This window comes from Schistocerca piceifrons, chromosome 1 (genome assembly GCF_021461385.2).
Source record: "Schistocerca piceifrons isolate TAMUIC-IGC-003096 chromosome 1, iqSchPice1.1, whole genome shotgun sequence".
NCBI lineage: Eukaryota > Metazoa > Arthropoda > Insecta > Orthoptera > Acrididae > Schistocerca > Schistocerca piceifrons.
Window position 1 is genome coordinate 5,175,125 of NC_060138.1, and position 19,583 is coordinate 5,194,707.

Sequence of the window (19,583 nt, forward strand, 5' to 3'; positions counted from 1 at the left end):
CGACTTAAGTACAAGAAGACTGACTCTTCTTACTGTCTATGTTTTGAACCATTCCTGTGACACTAGTTGTAGATTCCGATGCTTGACTTCAGGTTTACTGTATCCCTACGACCTTCTTATTGACGATGAAACACAGAAATAGCATCGCAATTAAATACAAAAGGCACAATGCCGTCTTAAGGACAAGAAGACTGACTCTTCTTTCTGACTATGATTTGAACCATTCCTGTGACACTAGTTATAGATTACGATGCTTCACTTCAGGTTTTCTGGACCTCTCTGACCTTCTCATTGACGATGAAACACAGAAATTGCATCAGAATTAAGCCCAAAAGGCACAAAGCCGACTTAAGTACATGAAGACCGACTCTTCTTACTGACTATGTTTTGAACCATTCCTGTGACACTAGTTATAGATTCCGATGCTTCGCTTCAGGTTTACTGTATCCCTTGGACCTTCTTATTGTCGATGAAACACAGAAATTGCATCGGAATTAAATGCAAAAGGCACAATGCCGACTTAAGTACAATAAGACTGACACTTGTTACTGACTATGCTTTGAACCATTCCTGTGACACTACTTATAGATTCCGATGCTTCGCTTCAGGTTTACTGTTTCCCTCTGACCTTCTTATTGACGAAGAAACACAGAAATAGCATGGGAATTAAATACAAAAGGCACAACGCCGACTTAAGTACAAGAAGACTGTATCTTCTTACTGTCTATGCTTTGAACCATTCCTGTGACACTAGTTATAGATTCCGATGCTTCACTCCAGGTTTACTGTATCCCTTGGACCTTCTTATTGACGATGAAATACAGAAATAGCATCGGAATTAAATACAAAAGGCACAATGCCGACATAAGGACAAGAAGACTGACTCTTCTTTCTGACTATTTTTTGAACCATTCCTGTGGCACTAGTTATAGATTACGATGCTTCACTTCAGGTTTACTGTATCCCTCTGACCTTCTTATTGACGATGAAACACAGATATTACATCGGAATTAAATACAAAAGGAATATTGCCGACTTAAGTACAATAAGACTGACTCTTGTTACTGACTATGTTTTGAACCATTCCTGTGACACTAGTTATAGATTCCGATGCTTCACTTCAGGTGTACTGTATCCCTCTGACCTTCTTATTGACGATGAAACACAGAAATTGCATCGGAATTAAATACAAAAGGCACAAAGCCGACTTAAGTACTGTCTGTGTTTTGAACCATTCCTGTGCCTGTAGATATAGATTCCGATGCTTCACTCCAGGTTTACTGTATCCCTCGGACCTTCTTATTGACGATAAAACACTGAAATTGCATCGGAATTAAATAGAAAGAGCACAATGCCGACTTAAGTACAAGAAGACTCACTCTTCTTACTGACTATGTTTGAACCATTCCTGTGACACTAGTTGTAGATTCCGATGATTGACTTCAGGTTTACTGTGTCCCTACGACCTTCGTATTGACGATGAAACAAAGATATTGCATCGCAATTAAATACAAAATGCAAAATGCCGACTTAAGGACAAGAAGACTGACTCTTCTTTCTGACTATGTTTTGAACCATTCCTGTGACACTACTTATACATTCCGATGCATCACTTCAGGTTTACTGTTTCCCTCTGACCTTCTTATTGACGAAGAAAGACAGAAATAGCATGGGAATTAAATACAAAAGGCAAAACGCCGACTTAAGTACAAGAAGACTGTATCTTCTTACTGTCTATGCTTTGAACCATTCCTGTGACACTAGTTATAGATTCCGATGCTTCACTCCAGGTTTACTGTATCCCTTGGACCTTCTTATTGACGATGAAATACAGAAATAGCATCGGAATTAAATACAAAAGGCACAATGCCGACATAAGGACAAGAAGACTGACTCTTCTTTCTGACTATGTTTTGAACCATTCCTGTGGCACTAGTTATAGATTACGATTTTTCATTTCAGGTTTACTGTATCCCTCTGACATTCTTATTGACGATGAAACACAGATATTATATCGGAATTAAATACAAAAGGCATAATGCCGACTTAAGTACAAAAAGACTGACTCTTGTTACTGACTATGTTTTGAACCATTCCTGTGACACTAGTTGTAGATTCCGATGCTTCACTTCAGGTGTACTGTATCTCTCTGACCTTCTTATTGACGATGAAACACAGAAATTGCATCGGAATTAAATACAAAAGGCACAATGCCGACTTAAGGACAAGGAGACTGACTCTTCTTTCTGACTATGTTTTGAACCATTCCTGTGACACTAGTTATAGATTAAGATGCTTCACTTCAGGTTTACTGTATCCCTCTGACCTTCTTATTGACGATGAAACACAGAAATTACATCGGAATTAAATGCAAAAGGCACAATGCCGACTTAAGTACACAAAGACTGACTCTTCTTACTGACTATGTTTTGAACCATTCCTATGACACTAGTTATAGATTCCCATGCTTCACTTCAGGTTTTCTGTATCTCTCTGACCTTCTCATTGACGATGAAACACAGAAATTGCATCAGAATTAAGCCCAAAAGTCACAATGCCGCCTTAAGTACATGAAGACCGACTCTTCTTACTGACTATGGTTTGAATCATTCCTGTGACACTAGTTATAGCTTCCGATGCTTCACTTCAGGTTTACTGTATCCCTTGGACCTTCTTATTGACGATGAAACACAGAAATTACATCGGAATTAAATACAAAAGGCACAATGCCGACTTAAGTACAATAAGACTGACTCTTGTTACTGACTATGTTTTGACCCATTCCTGTGACACTAGTTACAGATTCCGATGCTTCACTTCAGGTGTACTGTATCCCTCTGACCTTCTTATTGACGATGAATCACAGAAATTGCATCGGAATTAAATAGAAAAGGCACAATGCCGACTTAAGTACAGGAAGACTGACTCTTCTTACTGTCTATGTTTTGAACCATTCCTGTGACACTAGTTGTAGATTCCGATGCTTGACTTCAGGTTTACTGTATCCCTACGACCTTCTTATTGACGATGAAACACAGAAATAGCATCGCAATTAAATACAAAAGGCACAATGCCGTCTTAAGGACAAGAAGACTGACTCTTCTTTCTGACTATGATTTGAACCATTCCTGTGACACTAGTTATAGATTACGATGCTTCACTTCAGGTTTTCTGGACCTCTCTGACCTTCTCATTGACGATGAAACACAGAAATTGCATCAGAATTAAGCCCAAAAGGCACAAAGCCGACTTAAGTACATGAAGACCGACTCTTCTTACTGACTATGTTTTGAACCATTCCTGTGACACTAGTTATAGATTCCGATGCTTCGCTTCAGGTTTACTGTATCCCTTGGACCTTCTTATTGTCGATGAAACACAGAAATTGCATCGGAATTAAATGCAAAAGGCACAATGCCGACTTAAGTACAATAAGACTGACACTTGTTACTGACTATGCTTTGAACCATTCCTGTGACACTAGTTATAGATTCCGATGCTTCGCTTCAGGTTTACTGTTTCCCTCTGACCTTCTTATTGACGAAGAAACACAGAAATAGCATGGGAATTAAATACAAAAGGCACAACGCCGACTTAAGTACAAGAAGACTGTACCTTCTTACTGTCTATGCTTTGAACCATTCCTGTGACACTAGTTATAGATTCCGATGCTTCACTCCAGGTTTACTGTATCCCTTGGACCTTCTTATTGACGATGAAATACAGAAATAGCATTGGAATTAATTACAAAAGGCACAATGCCGACATAAGGACAAGAAGACTGACTCTTCTTTCTGACTATTTTTTGAACCATTCCTGTGGCACTAGTTATAGATTACGATGCTTCACTTCAGGTTTACTGTATCCCTCTGACCTTCTTATTGACGATGAAACACTGATATTACATCGGAATTAAATACAAAAGGAATATTGCCGACTTAAGTACAATAAGACTGACTCTTGTTACTGACTATGTTTTGAACCATTCCTGTGACACTAGTTATAGATTCCGATGCTTCACTTCAGGTGTACTGTATCCCTCTGACCTTCTTATTGACGATGAAACACAGAAATTGCATCGGAATTAAATACAAAAGGCACAATGCCGACTTAAGGACAAGAAGACTGACTCTTCTTTCTGACTATGTTTTGAACCATTCCTGTGACACTAGTTATAGATTAAGATGCTTCACTTCAGGTTTACTGTATCCCTCTGACCTTCTTATTGACGATGAAATACAGAAATTACATCGGAATTAAATGCAAAAGGCACAATGCCGACTTAAGTACACAAAGACTGACTCTTCTTACTGACTATGTTTTGAACCATTCCTATGACACTAGTTATAGATTCCCATGCTTCACTTCAGGTTTTCTGTATCTCTCTGACCTTCTCATTGACGATGAAACACAGAAATTGCATCAGAATTAAGCCCAAAAGTCACAATGCCGCCTTAAGTACATGAAGACCGACTCTTCTTACTGACTATGGTTTGAATCATTCCTGTGACACTAGTTATAGCTTCCGATGCTTCACTTCAGGTTTACTGTATCCCTTGGACCTTCTTATTGACGCTGAAACACAGAAATTGCATCGGAATTAAATACAAAAGGCACAACGCAGACTTAAGTACTGTCTGTGTTTTGAACCATTCCTGTGCCAGTAGTTATAGATTTCGATGCTTCACTCCAGGTTTACTGTATCCCTCGGACCTTCTTATTGACGATGAAACACTGAAATTGCATCGAAATTAAATAGAAAAGGCACAATGCCGACTTAATTACAAGAAGACTTACTCTTCTTACTGACTATGTTTGAACCATTCCTGTGACACTAGTTATAGATTCCGATGCTTCACTTCACGTTTACTCTATCACATGGACCTTCTTATTGACGATGAAACACAGTAATTGCATCGGAAGTAATACAAAAGGCACAATGCCGACTTAAGTACATAAAGACTGACCCTTCTTACTCACTATGATTTGAACCATTCCTGTGACACTAGTTATAGATTCCGATGCTACACTCCAGGTTTACTGTATCCCTTGGACCTTCTTATGGAGGATGAAACACAGATATTGCATCGGAATTAAATACAAAAGGCTCAATGCCGACTTAAGGACAAGAAGACTGACACTCCTTACTGGCTATGCTTTGAACCATTCCTGTGACACTAGTTATAAACTCCGATACTTCACTTCAGGTTTACTGTATCCCTCGGACCTTCTTATTGACGATGAAACACAGAAATTACATCGGAATTAAATACAAAAGGCACAATGCCGACTTAAGTACAATAAGACTGACTCTTGTTACTGACTATGTTTTGAACCATTCCTGTGACACTAGTTACAGATTCCGATGCTTCACTTCGGGTGTACTGTATCCCTCTGACCTTCTTATTGACGATGAAGCACAGAAATTGCATCGGAATTAAATAGAAAAGGCACAATGCCGACTTAAGTACAAGAAGACTGACTCTTCTTACTGTCTATGCTTTGAACCATTCCTGTGACACTAGTTGTAGATTCCGATGCTTGACTTCAAGTTTACTGTATCCCTACGACCTTCTTATTGACGATGAAACACAGAAATAGCATCGCAATTAAATACAAAAGGCACAATGCCGTCTTAAGGACAAGAAGACTGACTCTTCTTTCTGACTATGATTTGAACCATTCCTGTGACACTAGTTATTGATTACGATGCTTCACTTCAGGTTTACTGTATCCCTCTGACCTTCTTATTGACGATGAAACACAGAAATTACATCGGAATTAAATACAAAGGGCACAATGCCGACTTAAGTACAATAAGACTGACTCTTGTTACTGACTATGTTTTGAACCATTCCTGTGACACTAGTTATAGATTCCGATGCTTCACTTCAGGTGTACTGTATCCCTCTGACCTTCTTATTGACGATGAAACACAGAATTTACATCGGAATTAAATACAAAAGGCACAATGCCGACTTAAGTACAAAAAGACTGACTCTTCTTACTGACTATGTTTTGAACCATTCCTTTGACACTAGTTATAGATTCCCATGCTTCACTTCAGGTTTTCTGTACCTCTCTGACCTTCTCATTGACGATGAAACACAGAAATTGCATCAGAATTAAGCCCAAAAGGCACAAAGCCGACTTAGGTACATGAAGACCGACTCTTCTTACTGACTATGTTTTGAACCATTCCTGTGACACTAGTTATAGATTCCGATGCTTCGCTTCAGGTTTACTGTATCCCTTGGACCTTCTTATTGTCGATGAAACACAGAAATTGCATCGGAATTAAATGCAAAAGCCTCAAAGCCGACTTAAGTACTGTCTGTGTTTTGAACCATTCCTGTGGCAGTAGTTATAGATTCCGATGCTTCACTCCAGGTTAACTGTATCCCTCGGACCTTCTTATTGACGATGAAACACTGAAATTGCATCGGAATTAAATAGAAAAGGCACAATGCCGACTTAAGTACAAGGAAACTCACTCTTCTTACTGACTATGTTTGAACCATTCCTGTGACACTAGTTATAGATTCCGATGCTTCACTTCACGTTTACTCTATCACTTGGACCTTCTTATTGACGATGAAACACAGAAATTGCATCGGAATTAAATACAAAAGGCACAATGCCGACTTAAGTACATAAAGACTGACTCTTCTTTCTGACTATGTTTTGAACCATTCCTGTGACACTAGTTATAGATTCCGATGCTACACTCTAGGTTTATTGTATCCCTTGGACCTTCTTATTGACGACGAAACACAGATATTGCATCGGAATTAAATACAAAAGGCACATTGCCGACTTAAGGACAAGAAGACTGACTCTTCTTTCTGACTATGTTTTGAACCATTCCTGTGACACTACTTATACATTCCGATGCATCACTTCAGGTTTACTGTATCCCTCTGACCTTCTTATTGACGATGAAACACAGATATAGCATGGGAATTAAATACAAAAGGCACAACGCCGACTTAAGTACAAGAAGACTGTATCTTCTTACTGTCTATGCTTTGAACCATTCCTGTGACACTAGTTATAGATTCCGATGCTTCACTCCAGGTTTACTGTATCCCTTAGACCTTCTTATTGACGATGAAACACAGAAATAGCATCGGAATTAAATACAAAAGGAACAATGCCGACTTAAGGACAAGAAGACTGACTCTTCTTTCTGACTATGTTTTAATCATTCCTGCTACACTAGTTATAGATTATGATGCTTCACTTCAGGTTTACTGTATCCCTCTGACCTCCTTATTGACGATGAAACACAGAAATTACATCGGAATTAAATACAAAAGGCACAATGCCAACTTAAGTACAAAGAGACTGACTCTTGTTACTGACTATGTTTTGAACCATTCCTGTGACACTAGTTATAGATTCCGATGCTTCACTTCGGGTGTACTGTATCCCTCTGACCTTCTTATTGACGATGAAACACAGAAATTGCATCGGAATTAAATAGAAAAGGCACAATGCCGACTTAAGTACAAGAAGACTGACTCTTCTTACTGTCTATGTTTTGAACCATTCCTGTGACACTAGTTGTAGATTCCGATGCTTGACTTCAGGTTTACTGTATACCTACGACCTTCTTATTGACGATGAAACACAGAAATTGCATCAGAATTAAGCCCAAAAGGCACAAAGCCGACTTAAGTACATGAAGAGCGACTCTTCTTACTGACTATGTTTTGAACCATTCCTGTGACACTAGTTATAGATTCCGATGCTTCGCTTCAGGTTTACTGTATCCCTTGAACTTCTTATTGTCGATGAAACACAGAAATTGCATCGGAATTAAATGCAAAAGCCTCAAAGCCGACTTAAGTACTGTCTGTGTTTTGAACCATTCCTGTGCCAGTAGTTATAGATTCCGATGCTTAACTCCAGGTTAACTGTATCCCTCGGACCTTCTTATTGACGATGAAACACAGAAATTGCATCGGAATTAAATACAAATGGCACAATGCCGACTTAAGTACAATAAGACTGACACTTGTTACTGACTATGCTTTGAACCATTCCTGTGACACTACTTATACATTCCGATGCATCACTCCAGGTTTACTGTTTCCCTCTGACCTTCTTATTGACGAAGAAACACAGAAATAGCATGGGAATTAAATACAAAAGGCACAACGCCGACTTAAGTACAAGAAGACTGTATCTTCTTACTGTCTATGCTTTGAACCATTCCTGTGACACTAGTTATAGATTCCGATGCTTCACTCCAGGTTTACTGTATCCCTTGGACCTTCTTATTGACGATGAAATACAGAAATAGCATCGGAATTAAATACAAAAGGCACAATGCCGACATAAGGACAAGAAGACTGACTCTTCTTTCTGACTATGTTTTGAACCATTCCTGTGGCACTAGTTATAGATTACGATGCTTCACTTCAGGTTTACTGTATCCCTCTGACCTTCTTATTGACGATGAAACACAGATATTACATCGGAATTAAATACAAAAGGCATAATGCCGACTTAAGTACAATAAGACTGACTCTTGTTACTGACTATGTTTTGAATCATTCCTGTGACACTAGTTATAGATTCCGATGCTTCACTTCAGGTGTACTGTATCCCTCTGACCTTCTTATTGACGATGAAACACAGAAATTGCATCGGAATTAAATACAAAAGGCACAATGCCGACTTAAAGACAAGAAGACTGACTCTTCTTTCTGACTATGTTTTGAACCATTCCTGTGACACTAGTTATAGATTAAGATGCTTCACTTCAGGTTTAATGTATCCCTCTGACCTTCTTATTGACGATGAAATACAGAAATTACATCGGAATTAAATGCAAAAGGCACAATGCCGACTTAAGTACACAAAGACTGACTCTTCTTACTGACTATGTTTTGAACCATTCCCATGACACTAGTTATAGATTCCCATGCTTCACTTCAGGTTTTCTGTATCTCTCTGACCTTCTCATTGACGATGAAACACAGAAATTGCATCAGAATTAAGCCCAAAAGTCACAATGCCGCCTTAAGTACATGAAGACCGACTCTTCTTACTGACTATGGTTTGAATCATTCCTGTGACACTAGTTATAGCTTCCGATGCTTCACTTCAGGTTTACTGTATCCCTTGGACCTTCCTATTGACGCTGAAACACAGAAATTGCATCGGAATTAAATACAAAAGGCACAAAGCCGACTTAAGTACTGTCTGTGTTTTGAACCATTCCTGTGCCAGTAGTTATAGATTTCGATGCTTCACTCCAGGTTTACTGTATCCCTCGGACCTTCTTATTGACGATGAAACACTGAAATTGCATCGAAATTAAATAGAAAAGGCACAATGCCGACTTAATTACAAGAAGACTTACTCTTCTTACTGACTATGTTTGAACCATTCCTGTGACACTAGTTATAGATTCCGATGCTTCACTTCACGTTTACTCTATCACTTGGAGCTTCTTATTGACGATGAAACATAGTAATTGCATCGAAAGTAATACAAAAGGCACAATGCCGACTTAAGTACATAAAGACTGACCCTTCTTACTCACTATGATTTGAACCATTCCTGTGACACTAGTTATAGATTCCGATGCTACACTCCAGGTTTACTGTATCCCTTGGACCTTCTTATTGAGGATGAAACACAGATATTGCATCGGAATTAAATACAAAAGGCACAATGCCGACTTAAGGACAAGAAGACTGACACTCCTTACTGGCTATGCTTTGAACCATTCCTGTGACACTAGTTATAAACTCCGATACTTCACTTCAGGTTTACTGTATCCCTCGGACCTTCTTATTGACGATGAAACACAGAAATTACATCGGAATTAAATACAAAAGGCACAATGCCGACTTAAGTACAATAAGACTGACTCTTGTTACTGACTATGTTTTGAACCATTCCTGTGACACTAGTTACAGATTCCGATGCTTCACTTCGGGTGTACTGTATCCCTCTGACCTTCTTATTGACGATGAAACACAGAAATTGCATCGGAATTAAATAGAAAAGGCACAATGCCGACTTAAGTACAAGAAGACTGACTCTTCTTACTGTCTTTGCTTTGAACCATTCCTGTGACACTAGTTGTAGATTCCGATGCTTTACTTCAGGTTTACTGTATCCCTACGACCTTCTTATTGACGATGAAACACAGAAATAGCATCGCAATTAAATACAAAAGGCACAATGCCGTCTTAAGGACAAGAAGACTGACTCTTCTTTCTGACTATGATTTGAACCATTCCTGTGACACTAGTTATACATTACGATGCTTCACTTCAGGTTTACTGTATCCCTCTGACCTTCTTATTGACGATGAAACACAGAAATTACATCGGAATTAAATACAAAAGGCACAATGCCGACTTAAGTACAATAAGACTGACTCTTGTTACTGACTATGTTTTGAACCATTCCTATGACACTAGTTATAGATTCCGATGCTTCACTTCAGGTGTACTGTATCCCTCTGACCTTCTTATTGACGATGAAACACAGAATTTACATCGGAATTAAATACAAAAGGCACAATGCCGACTTAAGTACAAAAAGACTGACTCTTCTTACTGACTATGTTTTGAACCATTCCTTTGACACTAGTTATAGATTCCCATGCTTCACTTCAGGTTTTCTGTACCTCTCTGACCTTCTCATTGACGATGAAACACAGAAATTGCATCAGAATTAAGCCCAAAAGGCACAAAGCCGACTTAGGTACATGAAGACCGACTCTTCTTACTGACTATGTTTTGAACCATTCCTGTGACACTAGTTATAGATTCCGATGCTTCACTCCAGGTTTACTGTATCCCTTGGACCTTCTTATTGACGATGAAACACAGAAATAGCATCGGAATTAAATACATAAGGAACAATGCCGACTTAAGGACAAGAAGACTGACTCTTCTTTCTGACTATGTTTTAATCATTCCTGCTACACTAGTTATAGATTATGATGCTTCACTTCAGGTTTACTGTATCCCTCTGACCTTCTTATTGACGATGAAACACAGAAAATACATCGGAATTAAATACAAAAGGCACAATGCCAACTTAAGTACAAAGAGACTGACTCTTGTTACTGACTATGTTTTGAACCATTCCTGTGACACTAGTTATAGATTCCGATGCTTCACTTCGGGTGTACTGTATCCCTCTGACCTTCTTATTGACGATGAAACACAGAAATTGCATCGGAATTAAATAGAAAAGGCACAATGCCGACTTAAGTACAAGAAGACTGACTCTTCTTACTGTCTATGTTTTGAACCATTCCTGTGACACTAGTTGTAGATTCCGATGCTTGACTTCAGGTTTACTGTATACCTACGACCTTCTTATTGACGATGAAACACAGAAATTGCATCAGAATTAAGCCCAAAAGGCACAAAGCCGACTTAAGTACATGAAGACCGACTCTTCTTACTGACTATGTTTTGAACCATTCCTGTGACACTAGTTATAGATTCCGATGCTTCGCTTCAGGTTTACTGTATCCCTTGAACTTCTTATTGTCGATGAAACACAGAAATTGCATCGGAATTAAATGCAAAAGCCTCAAAGCCGACTTAAGTACTGTCTGTGCTTTGAACCATTCCTGTGCCAGTAGTTATAGATTCCGATGCTTCACTCCAGGTTAACTGTATCCCTCGGACCTTCTTATTGACGATGAAACACAGAAATTGCATCGGAATTAAATACAAAAGGCTCAATGCCGACTTCAGGACAAGAATACTGACTCTTCTTTCTGACTATGTTTTGAACCATTCCTGTGACACTACTTATACATTCCGATGCATCACTTCAGGTTTACTGTATCCCTCTGACCTTCTTGTTGACGATGAAACACAGATATAGCATGGGACTTAAATACAAAAGGTACAACGCCGACTGAAGTACAAGAAGAATGTATCTTCTTACTGTCTATGCTTTGAACCATTCCTGTGACACTAGTTATAGATTCCGATGCTTCACTCCAGGTTTACTGTATCCCTTGGACCTTCTTATTGCCGATGAAACACAGAAATAGCATCGGAATTAAATACAAAAGGAACAATGCCGACTTAAGGACAAGAAGACTGACTCTTCTTTCTGACAATGTTTTAATCATTCCTGTGACACTAGTTATAGATTACGATGCTTTACTTCAGGTTTACTGTATCCCTCTGACCTCCTTATTGACGATGAAACACAGAAATTACATCGGAATTAAATACAAAAGGCACAATGCCGACTTAAGTACAAAGAGACTGACTCTTGTTACTGACTATGTTTTGAACCATTCCTGTGACACTAGTTATAGATTCCGATGCTTCACTTCGGGTGTACTGTATCCCTCTGACCATCTTATTGACGATGAAACACAGAAATTGAATCGGAATTAAATAGAAAAGGCACATTGCCGACTTAAGTACAAGAAGACTGACTCTTCTTACTGTCTATGTTTTGAACCATTCCTGTGACACTAGTTGTAGATTCCGATGCTTGACTTCAGGTTTACTGTATCCCTACGACCTTCTTATTGACGATGAAACACAAAAATTGCATCGGAATTTAATACAAAAGGCACAATGCCGACTCAAGTACAAGAAGACTGACTCTTCTTCCTGTCTATGTTTTGATCCATTCCTGTGACACTAGTTATAGATTCCGTTGCTTCACTTCAGGTTTACTGTATCCCTTGGACCTTCTTATTGACGATGAAACACAGAAATAGCATCGGAATTAAATACAAAAGGCACAATGCCGACTTAAGGACAAGAAGACTGACACTTCATTCTGACTATGTTTGAACCATTCCCGTGACACTAGTTATAGAATACGATGCTTCACTTCAGGTTTACTGTATCCCTCTGACCTCCTTATTGAAGATGAAACACAGAAATTACATCGGAATTAAATACAATAGGCACAATGCCGACTTAAGTGCAAAAAGACTGACTCTTCTTACTGACTATGTTTTGAACCATTCCTCTGACACTAGTTATAGATTCCCATGCTTCACTTCAGGTTTTCTGTATCTCTCTGACCTTCTCATTGACGATGAAACACAGAAATTGCATCAGAAATAAGCCCAAAAGGCACAATGCCGACTTAAGTACATGAAGACCGACTCTTCTTACTGACTATGTTTTGAACCATTCCTGTGACACTAGTTATAGATTCCGATGCTTCACTTCAGATTTACTGTATCCCTTGGACCTTCTTATTGACGATGAAACACAGAAATTGCATCGGAATTAAATACAAAAGGTACAAAGCCGACTTAAGTACTGTCTGTGTTTTGAACCATTCCTGTGCCAGTAGTTATAGATTCCGATGCTTCACTCCAGGTTTACTGTATCCCTCGGACCTTCTTATTGACGATGAAACACTGAAATTGCATCGGAATTAAATAGAAAAGGCACAATGCCGACTTAAGTACAAGAAGACACACTCTTCTTACTGACTATGTTTGAACCATTCCTGTGATACTAGTTATAGATTCCGATGTTTCGCTTCACGTTTACTCTATCACTTGGACCTTCTTATTGACGATGAAACACAGAAATTGAATCGGAACTAAATACAAAAGGCACAATGCCGACTTAAGTACATAAAGACTGGCTCTTCTTACTGACTATGTTTTGAACCATTCCTGTGACACTGGTTATAGATTCCGATGCTACACTCCAGGTTTACTATATCCCTTGGACCTTCTTATTGACGATGAAACACAGAAATAGCATCGGAATTAAATACAAAAGGCACAATGCCAACTTAAGGACAAGAAGACTGACTCTTCTTTCTGACTATGCTTTGAACCAATCCTGTGACACTAGTTATAGATTACGATGCTTCACTTCAGGTTTACTGTATCCCTCTGACCTTCTTATTGACGATGAAACACAGAAATTACATCGGAATTAAATACAAAAGGCACAATGCCGACTTAAGTACAAAAAGACTAACTCTTTTTACTGACTATGTTTTGAATCATTCCTGTGACACTAGTTATAGATTCCGATGCTTCACTTCAGGTTTACTGTATCCCTCGGACCTTCTTATTGACGATGAAACACAGAAATTGCATAGGAATTAAATACAAAAGGCACAATGCCGACTTAAGTACAATGACTCTTCTTACTGACTATGCTTTGAACCATTCATGTGACACTAGTTATAGAGTCCGATGCTTAACTTCAGGATTACTGTAACCCTCTGACCTTCTTAGTGGCGATGAAACACAGAAATTGCCTCGGAATTAAATGCAAGAAGCACAATGCCGACTTAAGTACAACAATACTGACTCATCTTACAGTCTACGTTTTGAACCGTCTCTGTGACACTAGTTATAGATTCCGATGCTTCACTCCAGGTTTAATGTATCCTTTGGACCTTCTTATTGACGATGAAACAGAGAGTATGCATCCGAATTAAATACAAAATGCACAATGCCGACTTAAGTACAAGAAGACTGACAATTCTTACTGACTATGTTTTGAACCATTCCTGTGACACTAGTTATAGATTCCGATGCTTCACTTCAGGTTTACTGTATCCCTCTGACCTTCTTATTGACGATGAAACACAGAAATTGCATCAGAATTAAATGCAAAAGGCACAATGCCGAATTAAGTAAAAGAATACTGACTCTTCTTACTGCCTATGTTTTGAACCATTCCTGTGACACTAGTTATAGACTCCGATGCTTCACTCCAGGTTTACTGTATCCCTTGGACTTTCTTATTGACGATGAAACACATAAATTGCATCGGAATTAAATACAAAAGGCACAATACCGACTTAAGTAAAAGAAGTATGACTCTTCTTACTGTCTATGTTTTGAACCATACCTGTGACACTAGTTATAGATTCCGATACTTCACTCCAGGTTTACTGTATCCCTTGGACCTTATTATTGACGATGAAACACAGAAATTGCAACAGAAATAAATAGAAAATGCACAATTATGACTGAAGTACAAGAAGACTGACTCTTCTTACTGACTATGCTTTGAACTAATCCTGTGAAACTAGTTATAGATTCCGATGCTTCACTTCAGGTTTACTGGATCCCTTGGACCTTCTTATTGACGATGAAACACAGAAATTGCATCGGATGTAAATACAAAAGGCACAATGCCGACTTAAGTACAAGAAGACTGACTCTTCTTACTGTCTATGTTTTGTACCATTCCTGTGAAACTAGTTATAGATTTCGATACTTCACTTTAGTTTTACTGTATCCCTTGGACCTTCTTATTGACGATGAAACACAGAAATTGCATCGGAATTAAATAGAAATGGCACAATACCGATTTAAGTACAAGAAGACTGACTCTTCTTACTGTCTATGTTTTGTACCATTCCTGTGAAACTAGTTATAGATTCCGATACTTCACTTTAGTTTTACTGTATCCCTTGGACCTTCTTATTGACGATGAAACACATAAATTGCATCGGAATTAAATAGAAATGGCACAATACCGATTTAAGTACAAGAAGACTGACTCTTCTTACTGACTATGTTTTGAACCATACCTGTGACACTAGTCATAGATTCCGATGCTTAACTTCAGGATTACTGAATCCCTTGGAACTTCTTATTGACGATGAAACACAGAAATTGCATCGGAATTAAATACAAAAGGCACAATGACGACTTAAGTACAAGAAGACTGACACTTCTTACTGACTATGTTTTGAACCATTCCTGTGACACTAGTTATTGATTCCGATGCTTCACTTCACGTTTTCTGTATCCCTCTGACCTTCTTATTGACGATGAAACACAGAAATTGCATCGCAATTAAGTACAGAAGGCACAATGCCGAATTAAGTTCAAGAAGACTGACTCTTCTTACTATCTATGTTTGAACCTTTCCTGTGACACTAGTTATAGACTCCGATGCTTCACTCCAGGTTTACTGTATCCCTTGGTCCTTCTTATTGACGATGAAACACAGAAATTGCATCGGAATTAAATACAAAAGGCACAATGCCGACTTAAGTACAAGAAGACTGACTCTTCTTACTGCCTATGTTTTGAACCATTCCTGTGACTCTACATATAGATTCCGATGCTTCACTTCAGGTTTACTGTATCCCTCTGACCTTCTTATTGACGATGAAACACAGAAATTGCATCGGAATTAAATACAAAGGGCACAATGACGACTTAAGTACAAGAAGACTGACTCTTCTTACTGTCTATGTTTTCAACCATTCCTGTGACACTAGTTATAGATTCCGATGCTTCAATTCAGGTCTACTGTATCCCTTGGACCAACTTATTGACGGTGAAACACAGATTTTGCATCGGAATTAAATACAAAAAGCACAATGCCGACTTAAGTACAAGAAGACTGACTCTTCTTAGTGTCTATGTTTTGAACCATTCATGTGACACTAGTTATAGAGTCCGATGCTTAACTTCAGGTTTATTGTGTCCCTTGGACCTTCTTATTGACGATGAATCACAGAAATTGCATCAGAATTAAATAGAAAATACACAATGATGACTGAAGTACAAGAAGACTGACTCTTCTTACTGACTATGTTTTCAACCATTCCTGTGACACTAGTTATAGATTCCGATGCTTCACTTCAGGTTTACTGTATCCCTTGGACCGTCTTATTGACGATGAAACACAGAAATTGCATCGGATTTAAATAGAAAAGGCACAATGCAGACTTAAGTACTAGAAGACTGATTCTTTCTACTGTCTATGTTTTGAACCACTCCTGTGATACTAGTTATAGATTCCGATGCTTCACTTCAGGTTTACTGTATGCCGTGGACCTTCTTATTGACGATGATACACAGAAATTGCATCGGAATTAAATACAAAAGGCACAATGCCGACTTAACTACAAGAAGACTTACTCTTCTTACTGACTATGTTAGAGCAATTCCTGTGACACTAGTTATAGATTCCGATGCTTAACTTCAGGATTACTGTATCCCTCTGACCTTCTTAGTGACGATGAAGCACAGAAATTGCATCGGAATTAAATACAAAAGGCACAATGCCGAATTAAGTACAAGAAGACTGACTCTTCTTTCTGTCTATGCTTTGAACCTTTCCTGTGACACTAGTTATAGACTCCGATGTATCACTCCAGGTTAACTGTATCCCTTGGACCTTCGTATTGACGATGAAACACAGAAATTGCAACGGAATTAAATACAAAAGGCACAATGCCGACTTAAGTACATGAAGACTGACTCTTCTTACTGCCTATGTTTTGAACCATTCCTGTGACTCTAGCTATAGATTCCGATGCTTCACTTCAGGTTTACTGTATCCCTCTGACCTTCTTATTGACGATGAAACACAGAAATTGCTTCGGAATTAAATACAAAAGTCACAATGCCGACTTAAGTACATGTAGACTAAATTTTCCTACTGTCTATGTCTTGAACCATTTCTGTGACACTAGTTAAAGATTCCGATGCTTCACTTCAGGTTTACTGTATCCCTTGGACCTTCTTATTGACGATGATACACAGAAATTGCATCGGAATTAAATACAAATGGCACAATGCCGACCTAACTACAAGAAGACTGACTCTTCGTACTGCCTATGTTTTGAACCGTTCCTGTGACACTAGTTATAGACTCCGATGCTTCACTACAGGTTTACTGCATCCCTTGGACCTTCTTATTGACGATGAAACACAGAAATTGCAACGGAATAAATACAAAAGGCACAATGCCGACTTAAGTTCAAGATGACTGACTCTTCTTACTGTCTATGCTTTGAACCATTCCTGTGACTCTAGTTATAGATTCCGATGCTTCACTTCAGGTTTACTGTATCCCTTGGACCGTCTTATTGACGATGAAACACAGAAATTGTATCGGAATTAAATAGAAAATGCTCAATGCAGACTTAAGTACTAGAAGACTGACTCTTCCTACTGTCTGTGTTTTGAACCACTCCTGTGACACTAGTTATAGATTCCGATGCTTCACTTCAGGTTTACTGTATCCCTTGGACCTTCTTATTGACGATGATACACAGAAATTGCATTGGAATTAAATATAAAAGGCACAATGAAGACCTAACTACAAGAAGACTGACTCTTCTTACTGACTATGCTTTGAACCATTCCTGTGACACTAGTTATAGATTCCGATGCTTAACTTCAGGATTACTGAATCCCTCTGACCTTCTTAGTGACGATGAAACACAGAAATTGCATCGGAATTAAAAACAAAAAGCACAATGCCGACTTATGTACAAGAATACTGACTCTTCTTACAGTCTACGCTTTGAACCGTCCCTGTGACACTAGTTATAGATTCGGATGCTTCACTCCAGGTTTAATGTATCCTTTGGACTTTCTTATTGGCGATGAAACACAGAGTATTCATCCGAATTAAATACAAAATGCACAATGCCGACTTAAGTACAAGAAGACTGACTCTTCTTACTGACTATGATTTGAACCATTCCTGTGACACTAGTTATAGATTCCGATGCTTCACTCCAGGTTTATTGTATCCTTTGGACCTTCTTATTGACGATGAAACACAGAAATTGCATCAGACTTAAATAGAAAATACACAGTGATGACTGAAGTACAAGAAGACTGACTCTTCTTACTGACTAAGATTTAAACTAATCCTGTGACACTGGTTATAGATTCCGATGCTTCACTTCAGGTTTACTGTATCCCTTGGACCGTCTTATTGACGATGAAACACAGAAATTGCATCGGAATTAAATAGAAGAGGCACAATGCAGACTTAAGTACTAGAAGACTGACTCTTCCTACTGTCTATGTTTTGAACCACTCCTGTGACGCTAGTTATAGATTACGATGCTTCACTTCAGGTTTACTGTATGCCTTGGACCTTCTTATTGACGATGATACACAGAAATTGCATCGGAATTAAATACAAAAGGCACAATGCCGACTTAACTACAAGAAGACTTACTCTTCTTACTGACTATGCTTTGAACAATTCCTGTGCCACTAGTTATGGATTCCGATGATTAACTTCAGGATTACTGTATCCCTCTGACCTTCTTAGTGACGATGAAACACAGAAATTGCATCAGAATTAAATGCAAAAGGCACAATGCCGAATTAAGTACAAGAAGACTGACTCTTCTTTCTGTCTATGCTTTGAACCTTTCCTGTGACACTAGTTATAGACTCCGATGTATCATTCCAGGTTTACTGTATCCCTTGGACCTTCGTATTGACGATGAAACACAGAAATTGCAACGGAATTAAAAACAAAAGGCACAATGCCGACTTAAGTACATGAAGACTGACTCTTCTTACTGCGTATGTTTTGAGCCATTCCTGTGACTCTAGCTATAGATTCCGATGCTTCACTTCAGGTTTACTGTATCCCCCTGACCTTCTTATTGACGATGAAACACAGAAATTGCTTCGGAATTAAATACAAAAGTCACAATGCAGACTTAAGTGCATGTAGACTAAATTTTCCTACTGTCTATGTCTTGAACCATTTCTGTGACACTAGATACAGATTCCGATGCTTCACTTCAGGTTTACTGTATCCCTTGGACCTTCTTATTGACGATGATACACAGAAATTGCA